This window comes from Larimichthys crocea, chromosome III (assembly GCF_000972845.2).
Source record: "Larimichthys crocea isolate SSNF chromosome III, L_crocea_2.0, whole genome shotgun sequence".
Taxonomy (NCBI): domain Eukaryota; kingdom Metazoa; phylum Chordata; class Actinopteri; family Sciaenidae; genus Larimichthys; species Larimichthys crocea.
Window position 1 is genome coordinate 50,820,680 of NC_040013.1, and position 14,576 is coordinate 50,835,255.

The 14,576-nt window shown below is 39.4% G+C and overlaps 1 long non-coding RNA gene across 1 annotated transcript; it reads right to left on the reverse strand.

Moving 5' to 3' along the window:
- Positions 1-6,993: 6,993 nt before the first annotated feature.
- LOC113744464 (uncharacterized) lies at positions 6,994-8,946 on the reverse strand. The gene is made up of 4 exons (XR_003461556.1): positions 8,830-8,946; positions 8,224-8,549; positions 7,580-7,675; positions 6,994-7,204 (listed from the first exon to the last, which is right to left on the reverse strand). It is a non-coding gene; the product is annotated as an uncharacterized LOC113744464 (long non-coding RNA).
- Positions 8,947-14,576: the final 5,630 nt, after the last annotated feature.

The following is a 14,576-nucleotide window of genomic DNA, read 5'->3' on the forward strand; positions in this document are numbered from 1 at the left end:
AATCTGTGAATCTCAAAGCTGGAACTAGAGAGTGTTTGACATTTTTTCTAGAATCACATTTTCACATAGTAATTAAAAGTATGAAAACATTTTAATAATGACATTGTTTCAGTTGTAGATATATAAATAGCTGTATTCAGTTTTCAAGGAGAAAAACCTGAACCTGATGTTTATGGAAATGGGAAAATGGATAAATAATGTTTGAGGCATTATACAAATTGTATGAAATTAAGATTTAGAGTTTGGGCCAAAGATGGGGTCTGCATCTGAAAGCAAATGTGCCATTTTCCCCTTATTACTGTCCTGTGTCTTTACTACGTGTGCCATGATGTGTAGCTCAAAGCATAACATATATAACTTCAATCAACATTCTTGAACAAAAAGATAACTGTAGATGTGTTGTAATTGAGGGTGATTTTTTTTTACTGCCATCCACACCAAACCAAAAGTCTTGTCTTGAAAACCCTCCAAGAGTATGAATAAATTACACCTACAAGCAGCCTACCACTAATATATTACTCAGGAAAAGTCATTATATTCATTGATCATTTTTTACCACTTCAGGAAATGTTCTTGTACACACATCTTGTTGTGAGGTGGTGGTGGAGGAGGATGTGGTGCACCACACTTGCACTCACACTTTGGTGAAGCTGAGACACGAGCACTGACACAGTAACATCACCGTAAAAACAATGAGAGCAACACTTCAGTGCTTCATGAGCAGACACTGTATTGCAGTGAAAACCAAGCAGCCCGTGTTCAGAAAAGATTGACCTTCACTTGTTAAAGCAGCTCACAGTGCACAGGGTAGATAATAAAAATGGAAAAATAAAAACAGAATCAGAAGTGTTGTATACATTATACACACCTCGTTCATATGTGGATATGCTCAATGGATCATTTCACAGAAATAATAGATTTTAAGAGATTTTACAAAGAATACAGTGGGAGTAAATAAATAAATATAAGTAAATATAACTGCACAGCAATCAGTGGAATAAATCTAAGTTTCAGGAGAAGCGGTTGCTAGGATACCACTTTGTTTGCAACTACTCCAAAACAAAGATGTTTTGTCCACATGTTATCTGCACACCCAGAAACCCTGTTATGAGAACAGTGGGCTGCATCATGCATCACCATCTAACTGCTCCTCAACCACATTTGGTTCCTGTAAGTCGTCCACGACCACTTTGTTTTAAGCCAGTTCCTTATGTCCAGTCCAGATTATCATCGCAGATGTTTTGGTTCTCCGGACAAGTTCCCTCAGTTTCCACCCCCACCCTTTGGGGAGCAGAGGTGGAGGGAGCTTATCCAGCACCTATCTGGTTGGTGGAGGCCTGTGGCAGATGAATGCCTAACTCACCCCCCCCCCCCCACTCCCACAAACACTCCCACCACCCCCATCCCTTAACCCCCAGCCCCCGAGCCTGGCGTCTGCAGCTTAAAAACTCAACTTAAAAAAAAAAGTTTAATTAAACACTGCGGGGGGAGGGGAGAGGGGGAAGACGGAGGGCGTTAAGGAGAGACAGGCCTCCCCGCTTCAGCGCCTTCGACAAGCGACATGCAAATGTGTGAAGTAGTGAGTCACAGCTCGGCAGCTTCACATTCCTCAGTGACGGGCTGCTGCTTTCATTAAACCTGCCACACAACAGAGGAAGAGACAGCGGGAACAGACTCTCAGCCAGGTCTGCCTCACAAAGAGCGGGCCTGTGGATGTCTGGACGTCTGTCTTTATGTCAAGGAAGAGTGAGGAACAAACTTCTTTAATCTGTGTTTCCCTGAATTTTAACTGTTTACTTTATTCATTAGATCTGTGACTATTACTATTCATTGTCTTACATGACACAACATATAGAGCACTTGTCTCCATTGCGTGCAGAGCAGTAACTGGTTACCACCCACATTTCTGATTTATTGAGGAGACTCTCAAGGGACGGCTACAACCTGCAAAGCAAGGGTTGTGTGAATGATGAGGGTAGATGAGCTAACACTAATGCTAGACTCTCTGCTTGTGGATATTTTTACAGTTACTACAAGCACATTTATGTCACGTTAAGAGACTTACTGTTTCCTGTGTTTTATGACCACAGTGTCAGTATATAGCCATACACCTGCCCTTCATCACTGTTAACGCTACTGTCTTAAATATCTTCCAGCTCTGAATACAGCAAACCCATGTAGTCTGTTTACTGCCACAAAGCTTGTTCATGTACAACATGTTTTTCGACATCAGTACACATCCTATTTCGTCACAGTTGGGGGAACGAAGTTAGTTAACTTTCGAATCTAAGCAGACAGCTACTTCTAAACAGTATAACCAGGTTGGTAAAATCCACAGACTGTGTACAATTTTTAAAAATGGACATAGTCTCTGTGACGTCACCCACGAGTTTCTAAAAAGCCACTGTGAAAGCCAGTGTGGTGCCTCTAGTCGTCCCCATCTTGGTAAACCTCTTCTCAGCTAAACAAACTGTGATGTAACGTGGAGCCTGGCTGAATGAAGCCTGGCTCTCAAAACCAGATAAATTTGCCTGCACTCACTTGCCACGCTCTTAATTCCTCATAACTTTAAGCCTTAATATCATTTGAACAGGTGAGTTCTATAATAATTCACCCTCAGTACAGTTGTCATGAACAGGGAAATTAGCTATAGAGACCAAAACTGTTTATTGTACCAGGCTGTAAACATGTTTATTTCTGCTGTGAAGTTGGACATTTAAACATGGGGACTTATAGAGACTGACTCATTCTGTAGCCAGCCTCAAGTGGGAAATCATGGAACTGCAGTATTTTCACAATGGATGCTACCTAGATCCATAAAAGCTTGTGACATAAAAATGGCCACAAGAAAGGCGTGGATGAGACTTACAAAGATTGTTCTTTGCCGACTTGCAGAAAAGTGTATGATCAGAATGTTAGACTGCATAGGAAGTGATGGCAATTCAATCAAGTCTCAGTCAATCTAAAAAAAGAAAACAGCATTTCATCTTGTTTTTCTCACTCTGCCCATTGAAATCCTCCTCGTCTCAGTCCTGTCCCTACAGACCAACATCACTGTACAGTTTACAGAGTGGCCAAGCTCTCTGTGTGGGCAGAGGTGATTTATTGTGGGGAGCCACACAGAGACAACACAGCACTATACAGAAACATTGGAACCTGGAAAAGAGACAAACAAACAAAAGCTAAACACACATGAGACCCCTTTTTACTGTTTATTGTTCAATAGTCACCATCACATATTATCACAGCATTTGAAAAGATCTTAAATATCAAATTTGAGGGGACAGTCATTTACTTTATGTTTTCTTTCTTATATCATGTAAAACTACCTATATCTATTAATGATTCAAAATAACAATAATTAGATCTACAGGTGGATATTGGGATAAATTAGATTGCACACGCTGACCACTTGAAACAGTATTCCTTTCAGAGCAGTTGGACGGATAAATCCAGTTTTCTCCAGGGTGCAGACAACCCATGGAGGTCATCATCTGTATCAACAAATACTGTCCAGATTAACAGACACGAAGAGGCAATCTGTTCCTCTGCGTCAGCATTTGCAGCTTTACCCATGATACCATACGGAGCAGTGGTCTGAGAGATCTGCTGGAAGCTAGTTAACAAACATGGTTACAATACACAATGCAGTCACAAGCAATTATAAACTTCACGCACTGGAAAATTACAGCTACCAACAGGATGCTACCACTCCATCCTGCTTTACAGCAGCACTGTATGGTAATGCAACAGGAAGAAGTGGCTCACAAATGAACTTCATCTCAAAACATCTGAAACTTGACTTCTTTACTGCAGAATCTTTATTGTTTTTTTCTTCAGAGGTAACTTTGATATCATTTTATGTCAACAAGGTTTGGGTCAATAAGGTTTGTAATTTTGACAGTCAACTTTTAGCATCTCTACTACACCTATCTCCATCTTCCACTAAAACAGGAGAGTGAAAACAATACATGACAAGGGAGCCAGATTCAACAGGTTGACAAACAGGTAAAAATTCTATATTTTTCGTTTGGTCAACAAACCCCATGAATAATTCAGAACCAACAATTAATGTAGTCTGCAAGTATTGTGGGATTTGTTGAAATTAGAAAAATAATAATACCAGCCTTTGTTTGTTTGTTTGTGAACTGACCCTTTAAATTAAGAAACAACCTGTGCTTCGCTATAATAAACTCAGCATAGTGCACATTGTTTTGTGTCTTCCTAACAAATGTGCAATCATATTTCATAATGAAGTCCGAGTAAAGGATGAACAATGTATATGTTTTGAATTATAATAAAAATGTTCATATGCATGTGATCTCTCTCTGTCTTGTGTCTGTTCAAGTTTCCAGGCAGGCAAAGAGGAAACACTGTTGGTGGTATTTTACAAGCAGTGGGAAGCACTGCAGCTGTCTGTTAATGACCATCTAATGCTAATTCTGCTATTGAATGGTAATGGAGGTTTCTAACAGTCAATCATTGCCCACCGAGGTGCAACTATTAACACTCTGACTATAACAGTAGGCTACAGTCAGAAAAACAAACTAAAACTTCATTTATGATGCAAGATTAAAGCACCTCTGCAGTTCAAAAGGAACATTGATTTTTAAATAGAGTGTAACAGTGTGATGCCTCTCTTCAGTGTTTTCTTCAAAATAAAAGACAGCTAATGTTGCCACCTTCCCCAAAGAGAGGAGAGACAGGGCTGTTGATCATTTCTGGGGTTCGTTATAAAGTTCCAGCCAGGCTTTGCTGTTAGTGCTCCACGCCGTCCTCACTCCGTCTCTCCCCCGCACACATCCACACACATATTTCCCTCCCCTGCACATCTTAACATCCATTCCTGTCTGGCCCTCCACAACAATGGCATCTCAAAAGAACTCACAATTGCCTTGTGAACCCTAACTCCCCCCACGCCTCCACCTTTTTCAACTCCACTAACAAAGAATGCTGCTAGAGCTGAGATGGGGATCCACTCGAGCTTCATTTAACAACACCATTACTCACATCCATCCACAACATCTTAGTTAAACTAAATCAAAGTGTTTGGGGATTTTTTTCCTTCACACAGTTCAAAAAAGAATATCAAACTTGAAAAACAACAAACAGCAGAGCTAAGCTTGGCAATGATCAAGACTAAAACTCAAAAGGCTTGATACCAGGCCCTTGAGGTAACCACGTTTATTACACTTGACAGAACTAAAGTGAACTAAAAATCTGTAAAGACATGTTACCATTGTTCAACATTGATTTGCTCATCATGTTTTGGACCTGTGAAAACACAATATCTTTTAAATAAAGCTACCATCACTGTCTGGCCTGTGCTTAATTTATGAGTAGGCATATTAGTTTGCACATATGGCCTGTGGCGCTGTGTGAATATCTTTATCATCTGATAAATCATTGGCAATAGAATAGGTGAGATGTTTAATCTCATTCCACACATTAAGAGCAATACCAGATAAGAAGGATTCAGGAAAAACAATGTCTCCAATGTCCACCATATAACCCTGATGATGTCGTCAGGGTTCTCTTGGGCTTAGAGTCTACAGTGATTATGAGATCTAATGCTTGTACTTTAAGACCACAGAAACTTGAGGGTTCATCCTCTGTGGACTATGAACTGCAGATTTAATAGAAATGTGGCCAGTAGTCTTTGGGATAGCGTGTCATGGATTAAAGTGTTATTAATGGGGAAAATTTGATATAAGAGTGGGACTACAGGAAAGGTCAGAGGTTCATCAATGTCGTTAGTAGCCATCCTCTGGGGACCATGCATATCTGTACAAAATTCAATGGAAACCTGAGCAGTATGTGGGATTCTGTCCCTCTATTAAAGTTTCCTAATCCTTTTCCGGTGAGTAAACTGAATTTATGTGGCTTATTTCAACACGAGGCAGAGCTGTGTCTGTATGTTAGTCACCAACGCCTCCCTGTGTAAACACAGTTTAAATGAAGAGTTTCAGGATAGCAGCCTGACAACTGAAGCCGTGATAAGAGGCTGCAATAACTACAGCACTGCAGTTCACCTCCTCCACAGGGAATTAGTGTGGATAGTTGGAGTCCCAGTAAGAGGATTCTGGTTTGTTCATGCATCTTAAAGAACAGGGTAAAATCTTGTTTCCTGACAGTGGCTCACCAAAAGAAATCTCTGTTGGCTTCACTAATTGCTCGGGCCGTCTCATGATTAGCACAATAAAGTGACTTACACACCAACGGGGGCCTTTCTCACTACCTGTCTGTGTGAGGGTCTTATTAAGATGTCATCCATGCGCGACCGGATTCAGCAACACACTGCTTTCTATAAATAAGGTGGTTGTCAGGTTAAATCTCCAAGTTCAACATGAGAATGTCTGCAGTTCAGAGAAACAGCTGACCTCTCCTCTAATGATATTTTCTCTGTATGGTATGAAGAGATTGTCAGACCTCAATCTGTTGTCCCGTCCTCTGGCCTCCTGTCTGCACTAATCTTGATGAAGGACTAATAAGCCAAAAAGACAGCGGCTCCTAACAGTGGCCCCCCCAGAGGGCCCCCACAACCTTCCAAAACATCCACCATTAACCCTTCATCACCCAAACCTGGTCTGAAGTATGCACGCTCAAATGCTCGAGTAATGAAAGGGATTTGAACAAAGCCAGGAGGGATCAAAGCAAACGTCCTGCAGTAATATTTGGAAGATAAATATGACGGTAAAACATCGCATTCCATTTAGCTTTGGAGATTGTGTCTGTCTGTCAGCTTAGCTCAGACAATACTACTAGGAATTCACAGCAGGGGAGTCAGGACAGACCAGACAGTTTCTGTTTTTGTTGTTCTGGTGCAGACATCTCTCTGTAATGTAGGACTCTGCAGTTTGTGGCAGTCGTCTTATACATGTCCAAAAAGAATGCTGTGTTTTCAAGACATCACATATATAGAAATGTAAGGTGTATTGTAGGTGACATTATGTAGAAACAGGTATTTTTGTGCTGTAGTGCTGTTGTGGAACATTTTATTCATCAATGGTCAGTTCAGTCAGTGGAAAGTGCACAGGAGCCCAAGACATCTGCTGTCAGGTTTACTGAAGCTTGAGGATTCATCAATGCACTTGTAATGACATGACACCACCTCAGTTCTGAAGAAACTGTCCTCTCTGGCTCGTCTATGCCCTCAGGAAATGCTCATACTCACTCTACAGGTAATTGCCAGCTGGTCATTGATCTACAAACAAGAAAATATGTTTCCCCTTAGTGGCCCGACATTGTCTGACTTTGGAAAGGATTCTATGTTATGTACCTATCTGTTGTGTCTATAGATTGAGATAGCCCTATTCTCTAAGGATCAGAATGGTTCCTGCTTTCAACTCATACTGAGTTGCATTATGGTAAGTGTAGAAGCCAGAGATACAGAGTTCAGCCCATATAGACTAAAAGGGACTAATGTCTCACCCTTGGCAGCTACGAGACTATTGAGACCATTTTAAGTCTTAGACCTAATCTGGTTTCAGTCCTCTGAACTCTTATCTCTGCATCTCAGTGTTTGGCAGCAAAACGTAAGTTCTGTCTGAATATCAGACAAGCTCTTTGGCTGCCTTACCCTGGTAGAGGGGCCCCGCATAACATATTGACTCGCAAGGGCCTTCCGAATCTAAAGCCTGGTTTCCACTGCATGGTACAGCTGCGTGGTATCTTTCTGGATTGCAGAAATGTAGGTGGGATTCAGAAGTGAGACAGAGACTTCACTTTACTTTGCCCATGTTCTAAAAAGTATTGTGATATGAGTATGTGAGTTTTGTGTATTGTGTTCCAGGTCCGGTGTTGTGTTGGTTAGTTTGTGGTGATTTGATTAAATGTAAATGTATTTAAGAATATACCACCATGACACCATAAATAAAAACAATATTGAGGAAGTAATAATGAAAAAATATAGAAAACAAAAGAAATAAAAGTCAAATAATATTGGGATTATTATCCGCCCACAGACCTGTGGCGATAAGAAGATCAAGATACATTATAATATATAGTAATACTACAGAGAAAAGTACTTTTTCTGACTGTTGAGCGTGATTGTGTCTCCAAACAGGAATATTATAGAAATATTATCTTATATAACTGTAGTAAAAACGTAACATGATAAAATAGGATTGAGCAGAAAAGATTGGATACACAAAACATTTCTAGTGTTGATGCTCAACAAAAAAAACTTTTTCATGTTATGTCATGTCAAGTTTGAAGACAAACCTGACTATGTGGCTCCAGTGATGAACAGTGATGATGATGTCTGATCCTCTATGAATGGATACAACCAACCGCCTGCCTCTCTCAGCATGTGTGGAAACTCAGTGAGACTGCAGCTTCTTTCTCCTTCTGATCCACTGGAGGGCCCTGTGGTTGCAGGGGTACGCCCAATTGTGATACAGTGACTTGGTCACCAGAGGGCGCGGGTGGCATTTTATTGTTGTTATTGTTGCATTCTCAGGTTTTACTTTGCTGTGAGTCAACACATGGACACACACTGATGCTGTGCTGAGCTGCAGAGAACAGCAACACGGGAAAAGCACAGGTACCTATCAACATGGAAGACACAATCATAAACTTGTTGACATCTGGTTTTAAGAATTTCTTTCACAGAGGACACACATAGGCATGAGCTCTATACAACTATGATGCAGAATAATTTAATGAAAAAAAACTGTATCAAATTCACCTAAAAAAATGTCAGTCAAGCATGTTGTTAGAAAATATATTCAAAAGTTATTTAACCGCTACTGGTATCAAAACATGAAGATCTGAAGATATCTGTCTTAGATTTCTGTTTCCACTCCACACCACAAACTAAACATTCACCTCCATGGTTTAGAGTCAGTCTGTTTCTGTCCTGTGTAACTTTTTGAAAACCTCTTTGGAATTTTCAGAGATGTTATTGTCCTGTCTAAATGTTAAAAATATATATATATATTTTTCCAACCACGCAGTCATGGTGGATGACCGTCTACCAATGAGCATAGGTCTGCCTGAGGTTTCTGCCTGTTAAGTTAAGATAAGTTTTTCCCCACCACCGTCGCAAGTGCTTGCTCATGGTGGAACTATTGGGTCGAATTAGAATCAGAATCAGAATGAGAAATACTTTAATAATCCCAGAGGGAAATTACTTTTGTTACAATACTCCAGTATACAAACAAACAAAAACACCATACGTTAAACAAGTAATCATCTATTAAGAACAAAATATAAATATTTTAAAATATATATATATACACTAGATATATATATAAAAGGTATATAAAAGATCAAATTTACAGTTAAATAATGTGCAACAACTGCAAAAATTAATTGTTCGTGTTTGTGTCAGATTACAGAAGGGGGTGTGTCTGACTCTCTGAGGGAGGCGTTGTAGAGTTTAATGACCACAGGCAGGAATGATTTCCTGTGTCGCTCTGTGTTGCATCTAAGTTAGAGGAGTCCGTCTGCTGTAGGGATGGGAATCAGGGCCGGTCCTAGCTATGGGCAATGTGGGCGGCCGCCCAGGGCGCAATCTCCGCGGGGGGCGCATGAGCGCCCGAAAATGAAAAAAAAAAACTCGCGGGGGGGGGGGGGGGGGGGTGTTCGCCCAGGGCGCAAATGTGGAATTGTTTGGCAGTTTATGTAATGATTGTCTTATGACTCACGACTAATTACGCCACGTAAAAACAAGAGATATAAATAAATAAAAGAGTTGTGTGCTCATTAATAACACAACAGTGTACCTTCTTTTAGTAATCTGTGAAGTAAAGTCTTATGTGTGATGTCTGTTGAACTCCTAACATGTCTTGTAAGATCAAGCCATATTTAAGAGGTGTGAGTTGAAGTATGAGCAATGTGAAAAAGAAAGTCGCATTTCATGTTATATCTGTGATCTTTTGTTAAATTTGAGTAAATTTGGGTTCCAGTGCTTCATACCTTTCCTTTGGTCCTAGTTTCATGATGATAATGTTGAGTTTGTTCAGTTCAGAGGAATGAACGTTTAGACAAACAGAGATATCTCTACTAGAGGTACTGGTAGTACGATGCACTAATGGGTGTGACAAAGCAGCGACAGTATTTAATGAGATGGAAATGTGTTTAGATTTCACTTTTCAAAGTTCTGAAGGTCTTAAAATGAGTCAAATGTGGATCACAGACTATAATTGATTGTTTCTCTGTGGATTACACTGTGGATTTAATCTTAATTTATCCAGTCATGTTACGTTATGCTGTTACTAAATGTCCAGTCTTTGTGTATGACTGACACGAAGCTGTGTTTACACATCAATAGAATAAAGATGAAGAGAATTGAGTTTTTAGTTTGTTGTTTGCTCTTTTACTATCTCCCATGACAAGACTCCATCGCATTCCCATACCCTGTTAGTCCTCCGCATTGTCTGATTGGAGATTTTGCTCTTGGAAATTCCTGCACACCTGGTTGATTTCTTTTAGACTTGCTCATGATCATCAACCACCATCAACATCTGACAGGCTGAAAGCACGATACGAACAAACAAATGGTGTCCAAACATGCCTTCTGGCTTCATGTAAATTATGTACCATGTGTGTCTGATGCTAAACATGGCAAACATCCAAATTATACAGTAGCAGGCTGTTTTTACTGGAGTCTGAGAATGCTTTAAAATTTTTAAGTGCCTCAGTTTTCAGCCTCTGTTAGAAGCTGCCAACTGCTAATTTGGGCTGAAAGCACATGGTGACGTTCAACAGGTTTAGTCAGGCTTTGCCTCCTGTTTCTTATGCAAATCCAGCTGTGACTATAGCTGTACATTATATATGATTAAAAGTCAAGTTATGTCATGTCATGTCAATAGGAAAATGTATTGTCTGCATTTGTGCTTCAGGATTTGCATGTCTCTAGACTGTGGGAGGGAACTTTGCAATTATAGTCATTCTGCAACATCGTGTCAGCTCAACTTTCACTTTATTTTGGTACTGAAGTGTGAAAGTATGTTACAATGTCTATCTATCTATCGGCAGAATATAACAGAACTGGAATATGAAATATATAAAAATAAAAGACTTACACACACACACACACACACACACACACATATATCTTTTATGTCCTTTTCAAGCTTTATAGTGCAGCTGAAGAGTGACAGGAATGTGGGGAGAGAGACAGGGGAATGACATGCCGCAGTGTTGCCCCCTTTAGATGAACAAATCATAAGAAGAAAACAAAGAAACAAACATCATGATAGGAAACGTAACAGTGATTCATATTATGTGGAATTAAAGGGTTATGTTCTAAAACCATCAATAAATGAATCCAAGATGTTTGTGCATCCAACATCTGATTATTTCTCAGTATTATACACCTCTTGCTACCTTAAAAGTCAATAGTGTGTCAAACGTGTATTAATAATCGTAACATCTGCTAAAACCTACAGCATCCAGCTGTTTTAGCCAACTATGAGAATTTTTTTAGAAACGAATTGGACAGAAAGAAAAGCTGTAAAATATTGTTGGTTTTGTTGTTTTCATGAGATTCTTTATGTTAATGTTAAAAACTCATCTGGCAAACATTATCATTCACAGCCTATCCATCGAGTGCTAAGCTTGATCCAAGATGTGATGGAGGCAGGTCTGTATAAGATGTGGGCACAACAGTCTCTGATTTCCCAGTTCACCCATTCCATTTTTCCTGCAACCAGACATGAGCCAGGAATCAGACAGTAATGTGTACAGTATGTGTGGTTAAAGATACAATTCATGATAAACAAATATCTTTCTCCTGTATTTTACCTGGAGGTTTTTTTTAAGATGGAAAGTGGTCCCAGATAACAACATCCTGTACCCCATGGAACCCCACGGTCTTTAATGTGGCTTTCTCTGCAGGCTTTACAGGAGTCTTAATTCAAAGTCTGTAAGTCTATAATATAGAGTCCTTGTATTTTTGTAACCGAGGGGTCATTAACTCTGGTGCTTACAAAGTTAGAAGGGGCCCTCGTGGACGTCTTATGAGCCAGATGTTTGTTTGTTTTCAGGTTCATCTTTTAAAATATATATTATATATATATATATATATATATATATATATATACAGCATAAGAAATGAAAATAATAATGAAATCATACCTGAATTTCATACTATTTTATGTTCTGCATTTTTTCCAGAAATGGTTATTCAGTGTATTTCCATTCTGTAATCACCTCTCCATATTAAGTTTTCCCTGGATCTGTCAGAGTGCCTCATTCTCACGCAGTGCATTCATGTGCACAAGGGATTGAAGACAATGACCCAGTGGTACTGTTATGCAATTTGATCTAACTGACATCAGTCTGTTGTTTACTGTATAATCGTCTACAGTCTGATTACTGCTACTGCTAATCCAACATTCTCTACTGCTGCTGCTTCTTATTAAAACTGTCTTAATGAGGCTCTTTTATTGTGAAGCATTCACAAGGATCAGACCTGTAATGGTGAAAACACACCTGAGAAAGTCATATTTCTGCCATCTGTTCAAAAATGTATTCTCTAAAAATAAATCTTCTGATTTCGGTTTCCTTTACATGTTTTCAAGTCTTGCAGTCTATAAAATGGGAGAATATTTTAATATAATTTATACATTTTCTTTCTCTCTTATGTCTTTCTTTATGATCATCAAAAATATCTGTCGCTTTCAACTTTCAGTCGGATCAAAATATTTTCACTTTGCAGCTTCTCTCTGATCATAAGGAGCGATCAGCTGCTTAAGAGGACAGTGACACAAGAATGAACGCACATTTTGTTTTCATTTCAGCTCCATGCAAGCGTGTCCGTGTATCTCTTTCCATTTTTCCAAGATAAGGTCTTTCCTCTCTCTGTCTGATCTCATGAAGGTCATCCTAGATCACTGTACTTCATTGTATTCAGTGTTGGGCCAAAAAAAATGGTTTTACTGTAGTTCCCAGCTACATTGCTGAATTGCTGTGAGCCTGAGTCCTGGCTCTCTTTTGCACATGTCCTATATGTTTTATTGTTATATCTTTATTGTTGGGTATTATTTTATTTGCCTCCATCCTGAAATGTGTAAATCCTGGCTGGAGAGCACTTTGTAACTTTGTTTTTGTGCTCTGTTTAAATAAAGTTTAATATTGGATACTTCTGTGGAATGCATATAAAGAATATCTGCAGAATTTGACCATTTGCATGGTTTTATGAGGCTGTAAACTGTAATCTTGTGCAAACAGAATGTTGTGTGCTAAAAAATATCAGACAGATAGTATCTCTGAAAGTATTATGTCACCTCGTGCAAATATTTGCTTTCATCTATCCTAATGACAAACTTTGACAGACACTTTTTGTGAGTCATTTAAATAAGAAAATTATTTTAGTAGATCAATCTACATGAAGCCCGCAGATATGACGCAAGTCCAGACTAAATGTGAAATTTCCACAGCATAAACAGTCAAAGTGTATGCAAAATTTCAACCGTGACAACTTTCTGATAATCTTGTTCAGGCACCCTGTGTCTATTTTAACCATCTTTTGGTGCTGTTATGATCTGCTTTAGTTTGGGGGGAAAAAAAATTTCTCTGGGATATCTACTCATCTAACTTAGCTATATACAAATTGTGACTTTGTTTGAGGCCTGTGACTAAGCTGTTTAAATATGCACTGTCCTAGAAAGGTGGGTGTAGTGCCAAGACTGTGTTTTCTGTGCAAACTAAATGCTTGAGTTGGGAATTTGAACCAAAGCAGACAGGCACGCGATTGGAGAAGACATTTTCAACAGAATGATGGCAAAATGCTTATTTGATTCTCTGTGGTGGTCGGGGTTGTGGTGGTGGTTGTGGTGGTTGGGACACTGGGTTGATGCATTTGTTCTCGTACGGCAGCAGTCTGAAAATGGAAGCACAGATCACAACTTTCACGTAACAGTTGTGATTCTGTGATTGTTACAGTCACATGATGTGCTGTACATAAAAACGCAGTCCCTGATCAGCCCTTGAGCTCCAACTACAACAACATGTGTGCTACACTGTAGAGAGTCTGAGAGTCTCCGCTCACTCCCACACAAGCCTTCAAGAACAGGAACAAGAGAAAAGCAGACCTTTTCAATTAAGGATAAATATGATTACTGTGCCGACGCAGAAAAAAGCAGAACAGGCAGTAACATTATGCACCCTGTCACCTAGAAATTATTTTACACTGATTTGTTTTTCCACTTATCAAAAAAATAGTAATATATATATATTCATGGGGAGGATGAGCTTTTTTTTGGTACCCCTTCAGAAGATGCAGTGCATGCATTGGGGTGGAAATTTGTGCTTTTAAATGAAATGTCTGAAACTGTTGGATGGATTGCCATAATATTTGCTTTGAACATTTAAGCACTGTAATCACTTTGGTGACCTGTCAAAGTAAAATCTGGCTGTGAATCCTACAGAACAGCGTCAATACCCAAGCATTATCCACCATCATACCAGTACCTAATAAAGCCCACCCTTCAGAATCCAACTCCTTCTAACCAAACATTATTTAGTGAATAAGGCGGCTTCACCTTCAGTACAATTCCGTGCCACCAAATGATTAAGGTACTTCACCACAACATTCCCACAAGCCTCACCAACTAGACTGACATCAA